The sequence below is a fragment of the Lissotriton helveticus genome, chromosome 12, assembly GCF_964261635.1.
Source record: "Lissotriton helveticus chromosome 12, aLisHel1.1, whole genome shotgun sequence".
Classification (NCBI taxonomy): Eukaryota; Metazoa; Chordata; class Amphibia; order Caudata; family Salamandridae; genus Lissotriton; species Lissotriton helveticus.
In genome coordinates, this window is record NC_136073.1 from 410,760,125 (window position 1) to 410,772,772 (window position 12,648).

Genomic DNA, 12,648 nt, shown 5'->3' on the forward strand with positions numbered 1-12,648 from the left:
TGAATAGCGTAAAACCTGATCTAGGCAGAAAATGGCACAAAGTCACCCTTGAGGCCCTGGAACCAGCCTTGTCCAACATGGAGTGGCGCTCAACTAAGAATATAGAAGCAGATGTGGAAACATTTAACTCCACTCTGGTCACAGCGATTAATGTGATTGCCCCTCTTCTCCTCCTCACCTCGGCCAGATCAAAACCCTCCGCCCCCCTGGTTTTCATCGGAACTCCGAGCGGAGAAAAGCAAATGTAAAAGACTTGAGCGACAATGGCGTCGCACATATGATCCTATAAAAAAAAACATATATAAAACGGCGCTGAAGAAATTTCATAAACTAAAACTTGCCACCATGAAGGAATACTTTTCCAATAAAATCGATTCGGCTGACAACTCGGCCAAAACCCTCTTTCAAATCGTGAAAGACTTTACCAAGCCTTTTAGCACTCACCCGTTCCTCACCACCTAGCCAAGAACTCTGTGACGACCTATCTTATTTTTTTCATCACAAGATTGTGGATATTTTCACTTCATTTACACCACCTAAAGGGCTTGATGAGGCCCTGTTGACTCCACCCCCTCCTGCGGTCAGCACCACCACATTTGATGCATTCGACCCCATCGTCAATGACTCAGTCCTACACAGAATACAAAAATGTAAATCTGGCTCCCCACTCGACCCTGTCCCAGCTCTAATATTCACGCAGCTGGGTCCTCTTATCACCACCCCCTTAATCTCCATCTAGAATACCTCACTTTCCTCTGGCATATTCCCATCGGAATGGAAACAGGCAATGCTTATCCCCATATTGAAGAAAGTGGATGCTGACCCGTCGGTACTCAGTAACTACCAACCCATTTCCCTCCTACCCAAGCCTGCTAAGATCTTGGAAAAAGTAGTACAGGAGCAATTGGCCGACTACCTGGAGTCCAACTCCCTCTTGCATGACTCTCAATCCGGATTTAGATCCGGATATAGTACTGAGACGGCCCTTTTGGAAGTATCAGAGACAATAAGAGAGAGCGTGGACAGAGACGAGGTAGTCATGTTGGTCGTCCTTGATCTGTTCGCGGCTTTCGACACCGTGACCCACTCCATATTACTGAATAGGTTAAATAACCTAGGAATACAGGGTACTCCACTGGTGTGGATAAAATCTTTCCTATCAGGCAGAACGCAACAGGTCTGGTGCCGCCCCCACCTGTCAAAAAATAAGATGCCCCTGGACTGTGGAGTCCCACAGGGTTCGGCACTCAGCCCGCTATTTTTTAATGTCTACATGTCACCATTGGCAAAAGTTGTCGAGGACTGCGGGTCAGAGTGGTCTCTTACGCTGACGATACTCAGCTTATCCTTTCTTTTAGAGACCACTCTGACAAAGGTCTCGACAATTTTAAATCCTGCCTCACCAAAATAGTTCACTGGATGACATCTAACACCTTAAAACTAAATACAGATAAAACTGAGGTGCTAATTTTTAACCTAAAAACCCCCTGCTGCCTTCTGTATGGTGGCCGACGGAGCTCAACCCACCCCCAATCCCTGCTCACTCTGCCCGGAACCTTGGGTTCCATTTTGATAATGAACTGTCTTGCAAAACTCAAATCCATAAGGTTACTTCTGCCTGTTTTGGCAAACTAAAAATGATTTAAAAAATCTCCCCTATCTGTCAGGTGACTCAATGAGGACGGTTGTGCACGCCCTCATCACTTCACACCTGGACTATTCCAACAGTCTGTATGTAGGGGCACCTGCATACCTAAGCCATCGACTGCAATTTGTCCAAAACACAGCGGCAAGACTGATCTGTCATGTCCCCTATCGGCACTCCATCTTCCCGTACATGAAGAATTTACACTGGCTTCAAATCTCTCATCGCATACAGTTTAAAGCCCTGGTCCTGGCCTTCAGAGCGCTCAACGGCCGTGGGCCAGGCTATCTTAGAGCCAGATTGAAGCAGGTCCATTCGGTCCGTTCCCTGAGATCCAACCACCTCCGTCTCCTGCTACCTCCCCGTTTCCATCGCTCAAGAAGAGGTGGTAGAGCCTTAGCGGTGGTTACTGCCAAGCTATGGAACTCCCTACCACTTGACCTCAGACTCACCGAATCAGAACCCCTTTTCAGATCCAAACTAAAAACATACCTGTTCTCACGCTACTAGTTGCCTAAATCACTGCTGTTCCTGTCCTCAGCGCCGGGACACCCCCGGTGGGGGTAGCCGTGCGCTTTACCAAATTCCATAAATAAATAAAATGAAGGCACTCACCCCCGCAGGGTCCACACAGGCAGGAGTGTTCAGATGAGCAGACACAGACAGGCACTCCAGCAGCTACTCACAGAGCCTCCTCGTCCTTTCTCCCAGCCGGCACAGCCCCTCAGCCGATATGTGCGAGTCACTTCGAGTCCAGGCCCGCAATGCCCACCGCCTCTACAGGCGCCGCGTGCAGCCTCCGCGCGCTTCCTCACAGCACGGGGGATTTGTGGAGCCAACAAGAGGAGTTCAGTCGGCCTCCGAGGAGCAAACGCCGCTAAGACCACAAGTTTGCGCCTCTTACTGCATGCCCATGTACGAGCCCAAGTTCCGCCGCATAACCTCCGTACAGGCTTCCGGAGCCGCGGGCTCGATCATTCGCTCCTCCCACATGCCTGTCTCCACGTCCTCCCGCGGCTACCATGGTGGGAACTTAACTTCTCCCAAGAACAGACCCCGTCTGTCCAGGGGCCTCAGGATTTCGGGCAGCACCGCACCACACAGTTCGCCAGATTTGTAGCTGTTCCCGGCGTCGTTAAATCACACCATAGTGCAGGATAAGTGAAGGATTTAGTCCCGACCTGCGGAGCGCACTCAAAGAGCGGCCATTCTGCTGTTCAGCAGGCCATGCCCCCGACATAACACACCTTTAAAGACAGCAATATACAGCTAAATAATGCATGATAACATATACATATTGACGAAAAACAAACAGCTTTATGTATGTGGCTATGCCCCCACCCGCAGTACAAGAGCTACAGCCCGACGGGGGTATAAGAGAGCAGTGTTGCTCCACTCCTTAAAAAGAAAGCCGGTTTTAATGACAGACTTAGATGTTGTAATATTCCTAAGGCTCACCGGAGAGCTGAAGTCTAGGTATCATACTCACGGCTGGGTGGACGGCAACTTGCTTGTTTCCTACCCTCGGTCTGAGTCCCTGTGACGTGCCTACCCAGAACTAGCATTTAAAAAAGGCTTGTGTGGGGATGCATAGTACGTTAACCCCTGCCACCATCTTGGGACTCGAAACAAAACTTTATTGAGATCTGGTTGTCTAGGCTACGGTGCTCATAAGGGTAGCGGCCAGGTGGGGGAACTTGACATTGTGTGCAAGTCATAGTGCATTAATCATAACAGCTATTTATAGCCTCAATGCGTACTCTATATACAATCTATGATGGCATGTTGAGAACGCTATATAGGATAATGATATATGTCTGCGAGTGGCGGGGTTGCTTAGTGTGTGGTATTGTGTAGGTATTACTGTCTAAAAAGATTGTCTCTAAGTGCAAGTGGAAGGGCTGCCAGTAAAGGAGCAGAACGTCATGCCAGGGCTGGCAGAATCCTGCGGTGATAGGAGGCTTAGGACATAGTGAGGCCGCTATGATTGATGGAAGGAAATTCGACTAGTTAATTGCAATAGAATGCCTATGGCTTGGTCTGGCTCCCGTGGTTGTAAGGAAGAAAACAGACTTGTTAGTGACAGCAACGGGAGGTGTCAAAACAGGAAGTCCCCTTCGTGTAGAATTATATACCACGCATACTCACATTCACAGCGCTAAATTCACAAGAAACAAGATAAACAAAGAGGAAATGTAAAAGTAAATTCATAAAAAATATACAATTTATTCAGATAAGTATTAAAAACACAGTATACCCTATCATCAATACACTACTAATCAATAAAAATAATACACAAATGAATATACAAATACATTAGGCATACACGATTAAAACACAAAGATGGGAACCATATTAAGGAAATATTATTCTTATTCGAACGAGGGAAATACAATAGGCAAACAGTAATCAGCTCTGACACGTATACCACTTTGTGGTCAGAGTTGTTGCTTCACAGACTTAGCATATTTTCACTCATATGTGCATCAACGCATTTCGGTGGGCAAGTATATCAAAAGCCAACACCTTCTTCAGGATGAAATATTTGATTCCCACATGAACATATTATATCTGTAATATGAAAACAATAAAGACACATATAATACATGACTAAAACAATATTACAAAAAACAAGTTATAATTTTACAAACAAAAGAAGCCTTTTGCGCGCAGGCGCTCCCTTGGAACACTCCTGAGGCGGAAGCCGGGAGCGCGAACCTTGTTTGTTGCAAATGTTTTTAAAACTGTTTTACTCTTGATACTGAGCTCTCTCGAACTTTTAACCTGCACCTACCTGACAGAGGTTATCTGTTCTTTGCTCCGCCGATTAGGCGCGGAGCTGCCACCTTGTTTGCGAACCTGCCGGTGCACCCCACGCCCACCTGCCAGACAGGTCGCTGGGGGCGGCGGCTTAGCCCTGTGAAGCGTTCGGCGTCAATACAAAAGTAGTTGGTCATACCTCCACGCAGCGGACGCGGGCAGCGGGCGCTCCTTCGGGGCGCCTAAGGTGCGCCAAAGGAAAGCCCGTCTGCACCCGTCAGAGCCCTGAGGAGCCCAGAGGCCATGACCCCTACTCGATTACCTCCCGAGGCCAATGCCCTGACGAAAATAGTGTATTCTCACATGGAGCTTGGAAACATACTGCATACAGCATCCAGTCATCTAGCTGACATGCTAGCTTGTTCATATAAATTTCTTGATTACATGGAAGGTCCGGTAGCTTGTAGAAACTGCACCTTTCAGGGAAATCAATTTATCTGTCACACCCCTCTCATTCAGGCCCCTAAGATTCCGTTAGCATCGGGTCTATCCTATATCCTCTGTAATGTACGATCATTAGCCGGGCATCCTATGGAGATTTGGGATATGATACACTCCCATGCACCAGAGATATGTTTCCTGACAGAAACATGGTTGAATCCCGCCAATCTGCCGACGATACATTTGGCTATACCTGATAACTACAGTCTTATACAGCTGGACAGGGAGGGGAAAATAGGGGGGGGTATCGCTATAGCTTTTAAAAAACGTCTTAAAGTAACTTTGGTTGAAACATTTTCTGATAGTAGCTGTGAATTAGGCCTTTTCAAAGTTGTTTTTTCACCGTCAGAAAGCTGGACCGGTGCCTTAGTTTACCGGCTCTAGAACGGATTTCACAGATAGACTGGTTGATTCCATAGCCACTTATGCCTTGTCTTCCAGTAACTTCTTACTATTAGGTGATTTTAATTTCCATGCTGAATCACTCACGTCTCCGGATGTGAAAAAGCTCGTCACTGATATGGCACACCTGGGACTCTCACAAAAAATCCAAGGACCTACCCATAAGGGAGGGCATACTCTTGATTTACTGTTCACGAACATTGCTTCACTTACGTACGACACCGCATTGCCTCTCATGTGGTCGGACCACTTCATGATTAAATTTACGAGCCCATTTTGTTTACCGAAATCTACGGGACATCACGCAGGCAGAGATCAACGGTTTCTGCGCCCTTGGAAAAAGTTAACTCCTCAGGCAATTGATGAAGTGTTCTCAGTACCCTTAATAATAGAAGAAAGGGATGTATCCAAAGCCTTGTCGACCTTTACTAAGGAGTTGGGAAGAACTTTGGACACAATCATCCCAGCAATCTAGACCCTTGCTGAACCGTCGTTCAGCACAATGGTACACTTCCGAATTAAAACTGGAAAAATCTGCCTGCAAACGATTGGAGAGACTTTGGCGTCGAAGCAAATCCCCCCAGTTGAAAGCACTTTTTAAATCCTCACAGAAAATCTATCATCTTAACTTGAGGGCAGCAAGAAGCACGTTTATAGCGAATCAAATCGCGAACGCCAATAGTTCGCCTAAAGTGCTATTTGACATTGTGAATGAGTTTGTGTCCCCAGCGGCATGCAATTGATGAAGCAAAGCTTCGCATATTTTGCGACCTTGCCGAAGTCATGAACCTCGTCTATGTGTAACAAGGTAATAAGTGTACGTCTTACTAACGTTTATATTTAGTTTGAATAAGGATTAAGAAGCTTGCCTATGTGTATTCCTAATGATTTTAATCCGTGTCCGTAAAATATGGCCGCCGCTTGTATTTAGTTACTGCGCATGCGTCAGCCACACTCACGTGTCCTGACGGGTCTGCAGAAGTGGAGGGAAATTTATGCGCATGCGTAATTCATAGCTTTGCCTGCAACGTGGTACTGCTCGTGCCACTGCTCTTGTGTATGTTATATGTAGCTAACATTTAGACTGCATAAGTATATTTTGTAGTGATAAGTTGAAAGTTCAAAACCAAATGATGTGTTTTCATAACGTTATTTCTATGTATTAATTTGTTCTCGCTTACTTTTCATGTACCGCGGGGAATGGGGGTCTGTCTGTACCGATGAGCCATCTTGGAGGTCCCTTCTGCGCATGATCGCTTTTCCAGGGACCTGACAACTTTGGCTGATGGAACTTAGCCAGCTGGCAGTGATGGGCAAGATGCTCCTGAGAACTGACCTGAAAAACCCAGGAAAACAGAGACAATTGTCCTAGCTCGGCAACAATGTAAATTGTCACTCATATTTCTGCACAATTTCTCATGGGAACCCCAATCTCGCTAGGCGGTACCCAAATATGTAAATGTAGCATCTAAATAGACTGTTATGATTGGTGTGTTACCCAAAGCCTACCTTAGGACCAATCGAAATTGGGGATTCTGACACTTTGCAACATTTGGGGGGTGGTACACTGACCCAAAAGAGTATATCTACCCTGGGTTCACCTAGGGAATTGTCCGACTTGTCTGGTTTAGCTGACCTGTCACTGACCCATCGTACTCAATAGGTGACTGAAGTTACAGAGCGCTGCGGAGCACTCTGTCCGAAATTGACCATAGACTAAGGTTTTACTGAACCTTAAAGTGCTGGCGAAGCACTTTGCTGGGAGTTCGCTGACCCAATCGGGGTCTTGATCGATAGCTGCAGAGAGGGTGGAACGCAGGCGTTGCTTCCAAACTGCAGGTGTGGTCCTGTCCTGAGCGGTCCTGTCCTGAGGGTTTGCTGTCCTGTCCTGAGGTCCTGTCCTGATTCCTAATCTGAGGGTATCCTGTCCTGTCCGGGGTGTCCATTCTGCACCTGCTGTCCTTTGAAGGGTATCCTTCCTTGAGGGTTTCCTGTCCTTAACTGACCCATGGCCAGGGTTTGGTTTCCACACCAGTCTAGGTAAATACTGCTCTAAGTTCCTTAAAACTTGCACCTTTCTATATTTCTGTCTTTTGCTCAATTGAAGAGACATCTTGCATACGTTGATTTTCCATGCTTTTGCCGCAAACTATTGAAACGTAAAGTCATTTGCATAATTTTTCTTGATATGTTCTCATGTTACCCTATCTTTTAGAAATCATAATTTGCATTGCAGTTTGTCATTTTCTGATATGGTCTAGAACGACCTTACTTAGATTTTCTAAAGAATTCCTGCCTTGAATGCATAGCATATTTCCTTTGCATCTCATTATTGCATTTTAATGATTACCCTGACTTTATTTCTCTATAGTTATGTACTTTTCATTATCTTGATTATCGATTGCCTTATTCTTGTAAATCTCATGCTTTCAGAAAACGAACTTTAGATAAACATTTTAAAACTTCCAGTTGTCCGTGGTCATTTACAAAAGTATTGAATGTCATTTTGAAATTGCATTTGCTGCCTTTCCTTTTACAGCTAGGCCCCTGATCCATTGAAGTCATAGGTACCCGTGTCGGTGGATGGTAAGTCGGGTACACTAAGTAATAACAGTAGGGAACACACACACAATTGGTAGCAGCCCGTGAAGTCACCTGGTCAATGAATAGTGTGAATTGAAAGTATATGGGCCCTGAAGCCGGAAACGGCGAAATCATTGGCTGGGTGACCTCGCGCGCTCTATCACAAGCAACCGTCCATAGAATCTTAGGACCTATGCGATTCACTAGCTAGGTTTTTCCATAATAAAATCTAAAGTATCTATTCTAAATTTCCCCCTTCTGCCTTCTCTCTTCCTTATTTAGGCAACCAATTTGTACGGACGGATTGCTCCCTTACAAGTTTCAGACGAATCACTACAGCTGAAACTCATAAAGCGCTTGAGTACGCGTAGTCGGGCTCTCCGGCGGACATTTGCCCCCCAAGAGTTATGGCGCTTCTGTCTCATTCACTGGCGCCCACACTGGAGAAATCTTCAATCTATCAATTTCAGAGGGTGAAATTCCGGTTCTCTGGAAGGAAGCTTTTGTCCACCCTATACTAAAAAAACAGCGGCTAACCCATTAGAATAACTATCGGCCTATATCGCTGCTCCCTCTCCTAGGTAAAGCACTTGAGAGCATGATCAACCAACAGCTGAACCTCTACCTGGAATCAAATTGCATTTTGGACGCCTCGCAGTCCGGCTTCCGTAGGGGGTTCAGTACTGAAACAGCACTTTTAGCTGTAACTGACTCCCTGCAGATGACGGTAGATGCTGGAGGATCGGCAATCTTAATTCTTCTTGACCTCTCCGCGGCCTTGGATGCCATCACACATGTTAGGCTGTGATGGAGCGAGATAGAGAACAAAATTTTGTTTAATCTCGTGAAGTCACATTTCCATAACATGAATAATGATATTAATGATTTGTGATATGTCGTGCTAATACAACTTAGATTAAACTTTACACATGGGAGGACTAACATGTGTGCTCATAAACGTGCATAAATGTTGCATCTTTTTGTTCGTGCAAAATAATAAAATAATTTATTGTTTTCGTTTTTGTCATTACTAACTGCTGCAAACTTAAAAGAAGCATGTGCTTGTTTCGCTTTTCCTTGTCTGTGTGATGTCATTTCTACTATTCTAGGTGCATATGGGTCTCATGGAATAACGGAGACTGGTAGATATAAACGCTGCTTTATTTGTTTGCAATGGCTAGGTAACATTTTGATTAATCGGGTGGGTTAAATAATTAGTAAATCCTGGGGTGGATACAGAATCTACATTATTTCTTACATTAATACTTTTCTTGTGTTTGTTTTATACTAGAAATCATAAGTTGCCTGCTTTTGGGCCTAGTCACTTGAGTCGCAGAAAAGAGCTGACTTGTAATTCTGCAAAAGTCACGAGACGCCCATTCTGAATTAACGCGTTTACCAAAGCTGCGTTCACAAAGCAAAAACTAATGTGCTGTCATCATTCTGTCGGACATGGCCAAGGTCGAAAAAGAACATTTTGTCAGTCCTTAACTTGGCATCCGCGGAAGTCAATTGAAAGTCAATGGACGCTGCGAGAATGACTTAATACATTTGTTGCAAACTCAGGAAGCTCCTGGTTGCACTCGGAAGGGACAATGGTCTCTAAGAAATATGACTTTATGGAAGTTTTGAAAAGTGGGTGACATGTCACTTGTCACTCTCAGCCAATGGGACGTCGAAGATTTTTGAAAACTTTCCTCTGCGTAGTTTAGTTAGCATAGAAAGGTATAAAAAGTCATGCCCTTAGGGATGGGCTGGCTGCTGCTTTCTGACTTTCCGATGAGGGTGAAGTGCTGACGGACTTTGCTTGGAGCACGTAAGAATCCTCAAAGAACTTTACTTTAATTTCTATTCTTTTAGCTCAGTTAGGGAATTAGGTTTTAGAAATGTTAAACTTTAAATATTCACTTTGAATTTGATTTACTCGCTTAAATTGTATTTTCTCATATTTCTTTACAATCATGCTTGCTTTATTGCAAATAAAATTCATTTATAAAACTATCAATTTATATACCATAATTTAGTAAATAAAATCTTACTTTTGACAAACAAGCTGGTCTTGGTTATTCAGAAGTGTAGGTTACTATTAGCTAGATCACGTCGCCAATGGTGGTCATTTAAATGGTTATGTTTTATTCTAATGACAATATTCTTTCCGCAGATGTATAAATATGTATATAGTTTGTAGATAATGTGTATATAGATTTAATCTGACCACCTGATTCAGTAGGCCCAAAAATATGTCAGGTTTATAAATGGGTCCATATTTAGTATAGAATTTTGTTTATAGGTTATGAAGTTGGGTAGCGTTGTTTATGATATATTTTCTATAGGCCGCTGGATCAATTCTCTGGTAGCAGAGGATGGTTGCTAAGGGTAACCAAGGTAATATGTTGGTTGCTAAGGGTTACTAAAACGTTATGGTATGGAAATAGGATCGATGTTTTAACACATGTTAAGTTCGTTTTTCGTGCTATCTGTAAGCTATACCGGTATAGATTGTGTGGCGAGAAATTAGTCACGCAAGCCATCTGTTCTGTTTGTAGTGATATCGCCGAGTATCACAAGAGGTATCGCCGTGTACCATAGTGTTGTCGCCGAGCAGCACAGTTTTAGGGCTAGGTCTGAATCTTGTATAGTGAGGGTTTTCTAAGAAATTAGAGCAGCATGAGAATAGGGACAAAGCGCCTTCCATAAAACTCACTGTGATGAGAGTATTAGTTATATCCGAGCTTGAGTGAAGGGTAAATTAGCGTCGGTGCATGATTATCTATAAACAGGTTAGAGTCCTGTACGGGTACATGTTTCATATCTATAAACAGGTGAGAGCCCTGTACGGATAACGTCGTTATTTTGCTAACGGTGCATGATTTCTATAAACAGGTGAGAGTCCTGTACGGATTTCATGTGTGTTTGAAATTAGGGAAATTTCAGTGTGAAAGTGCGAGTTTGAATTGTATTTTATGTTCAAGTGGAACTCTTAGAACTTTCACTTCGCGGTGGGTTCAGAGCAAAGTGAGTTCATAATTATACGTGTTAGAAGGGTGGGGTAAGGTTACTCTACTAACAATTGAATATTATCCTTAATGTGAATAGCGCCGTCTATTCCGAAGTGTGGATACTTGAATGTATGTAAACTATCCTAAATAGTGAAACGAACAGATGTTGTCTTTATAGTCATTGTTAAGAATTAATTTACACTGAAAAGTGTTCTTAAAATGGCGCTGTGAAAAGATTTTGTGAAGGAGGGGTAAGCGCCAGGAGTGAGAAACGAGAAACCGCAGCTGCTGTGTACGTCACAGAGCCGCGCTGGGATTGGGTGACCTACGTCACAAGCTATATTCTGATTGGCTCTTGAGTCTCTGACGGCCTGTGAGCTGATTGGTCTTTCGGAAAAACTCCAAATTTATTGGTTGAGCAGAAAAGTGACGTAGCTCAACTGTCATTGGCTTGTTGGTGTGTTTCGCGCACGGATTGGTTGTTTTGCGGAACATCCCGGAAATATTTTACGAACGATTTTTGTGAATTAGATTTAACTCCTAAAAATGAGTTATCATTTTAAACATGTTGAGAAAAAGCCAACATTATTTCAGAAGTTTAAGAATTTATTTTCACCTGACAAGAAAATCGAAACGCGAGGTGGTAAATTACTTCATAAATATAAAACACCTGCAGCGTATATGGAAGGTGAATATGGATATCATACTGTCTTATGGTTCGATAGTTGGAAACGATATACTAAAAACGACGGTGTTTTAACTTGGCCTGACGATGGTTCATTTAATGTAAAAGTCTTAAGAAATTTACGAGAGAAAATGAATGCTCTTGTTCCGAAACCGAGACCAACTCAATTTGAAGCTTTAGTTGAGTGGGAAGACGAGATGTATCAGTTACAAAGAGAAGCTAGTGGAATTAAAAGACCTTCTAAAAATCCACCTTGGAAAAGAGAAACTCATGAAGATAGATTGCGAATGTGGAGACAGGGAAACATGAGTGAAGGATTGTATTTAATTCATGAAATGGTAATGGGTTCTCCTACAGGGAAATCTATGGAAAGTGAATCTGAGGATGCAGTTATGGAAGAAATATATACAACTGCTAGAAAGAATCAGCCTTTGAGACCTCCTAGATCATGGTCTACTCCGGTGGTTTCTACTGAAACTTCACCGAGTGCACCTCCAATTAATGAAGCTCCTAAACTTTACCCAAATAATTGTGAAATCATTGAAACTCCTAGAAGACCAGAATTCGAGAATGCTCGAAATGAAGGTAGACATTTTACAATGGCTCCAAGAGCAAGAGAACCTCCAAAAGATTATACAAGAGAGACAAGAAATATTGAAGATGTTGATTATAATGAATATATAAGATCAAAAGAAGAATTAATAAAAAGAATGACAAAAGGCATGGAAGCCGTGACAGTTCCAGTAACAATTGGTCCTGTTCAGCCCGTATTTGACCAAAAGGAAACAAACAAAACTGGATTAACTATTCCTTTAAATACAGAAATTCAAAAGGCTGCTGAAAAATTTTATTCAGATTTATCTGAAATAAACTCTTCCAAATCGAGAATGCCTGATTTAACTTTGAATGAGGATTTATCTCCAAAAACACCAATGGGTGCTATATCAGATATAGGGAGTCCTGAAGTCAGAGTAACCACACCAAAACTAGATGTGGCCAAATTAAAAGCGAATATCGAAGAATTAATAATTGGAACAATTGGTCCAGATAGTTTAAATTACTATCGAGATGAT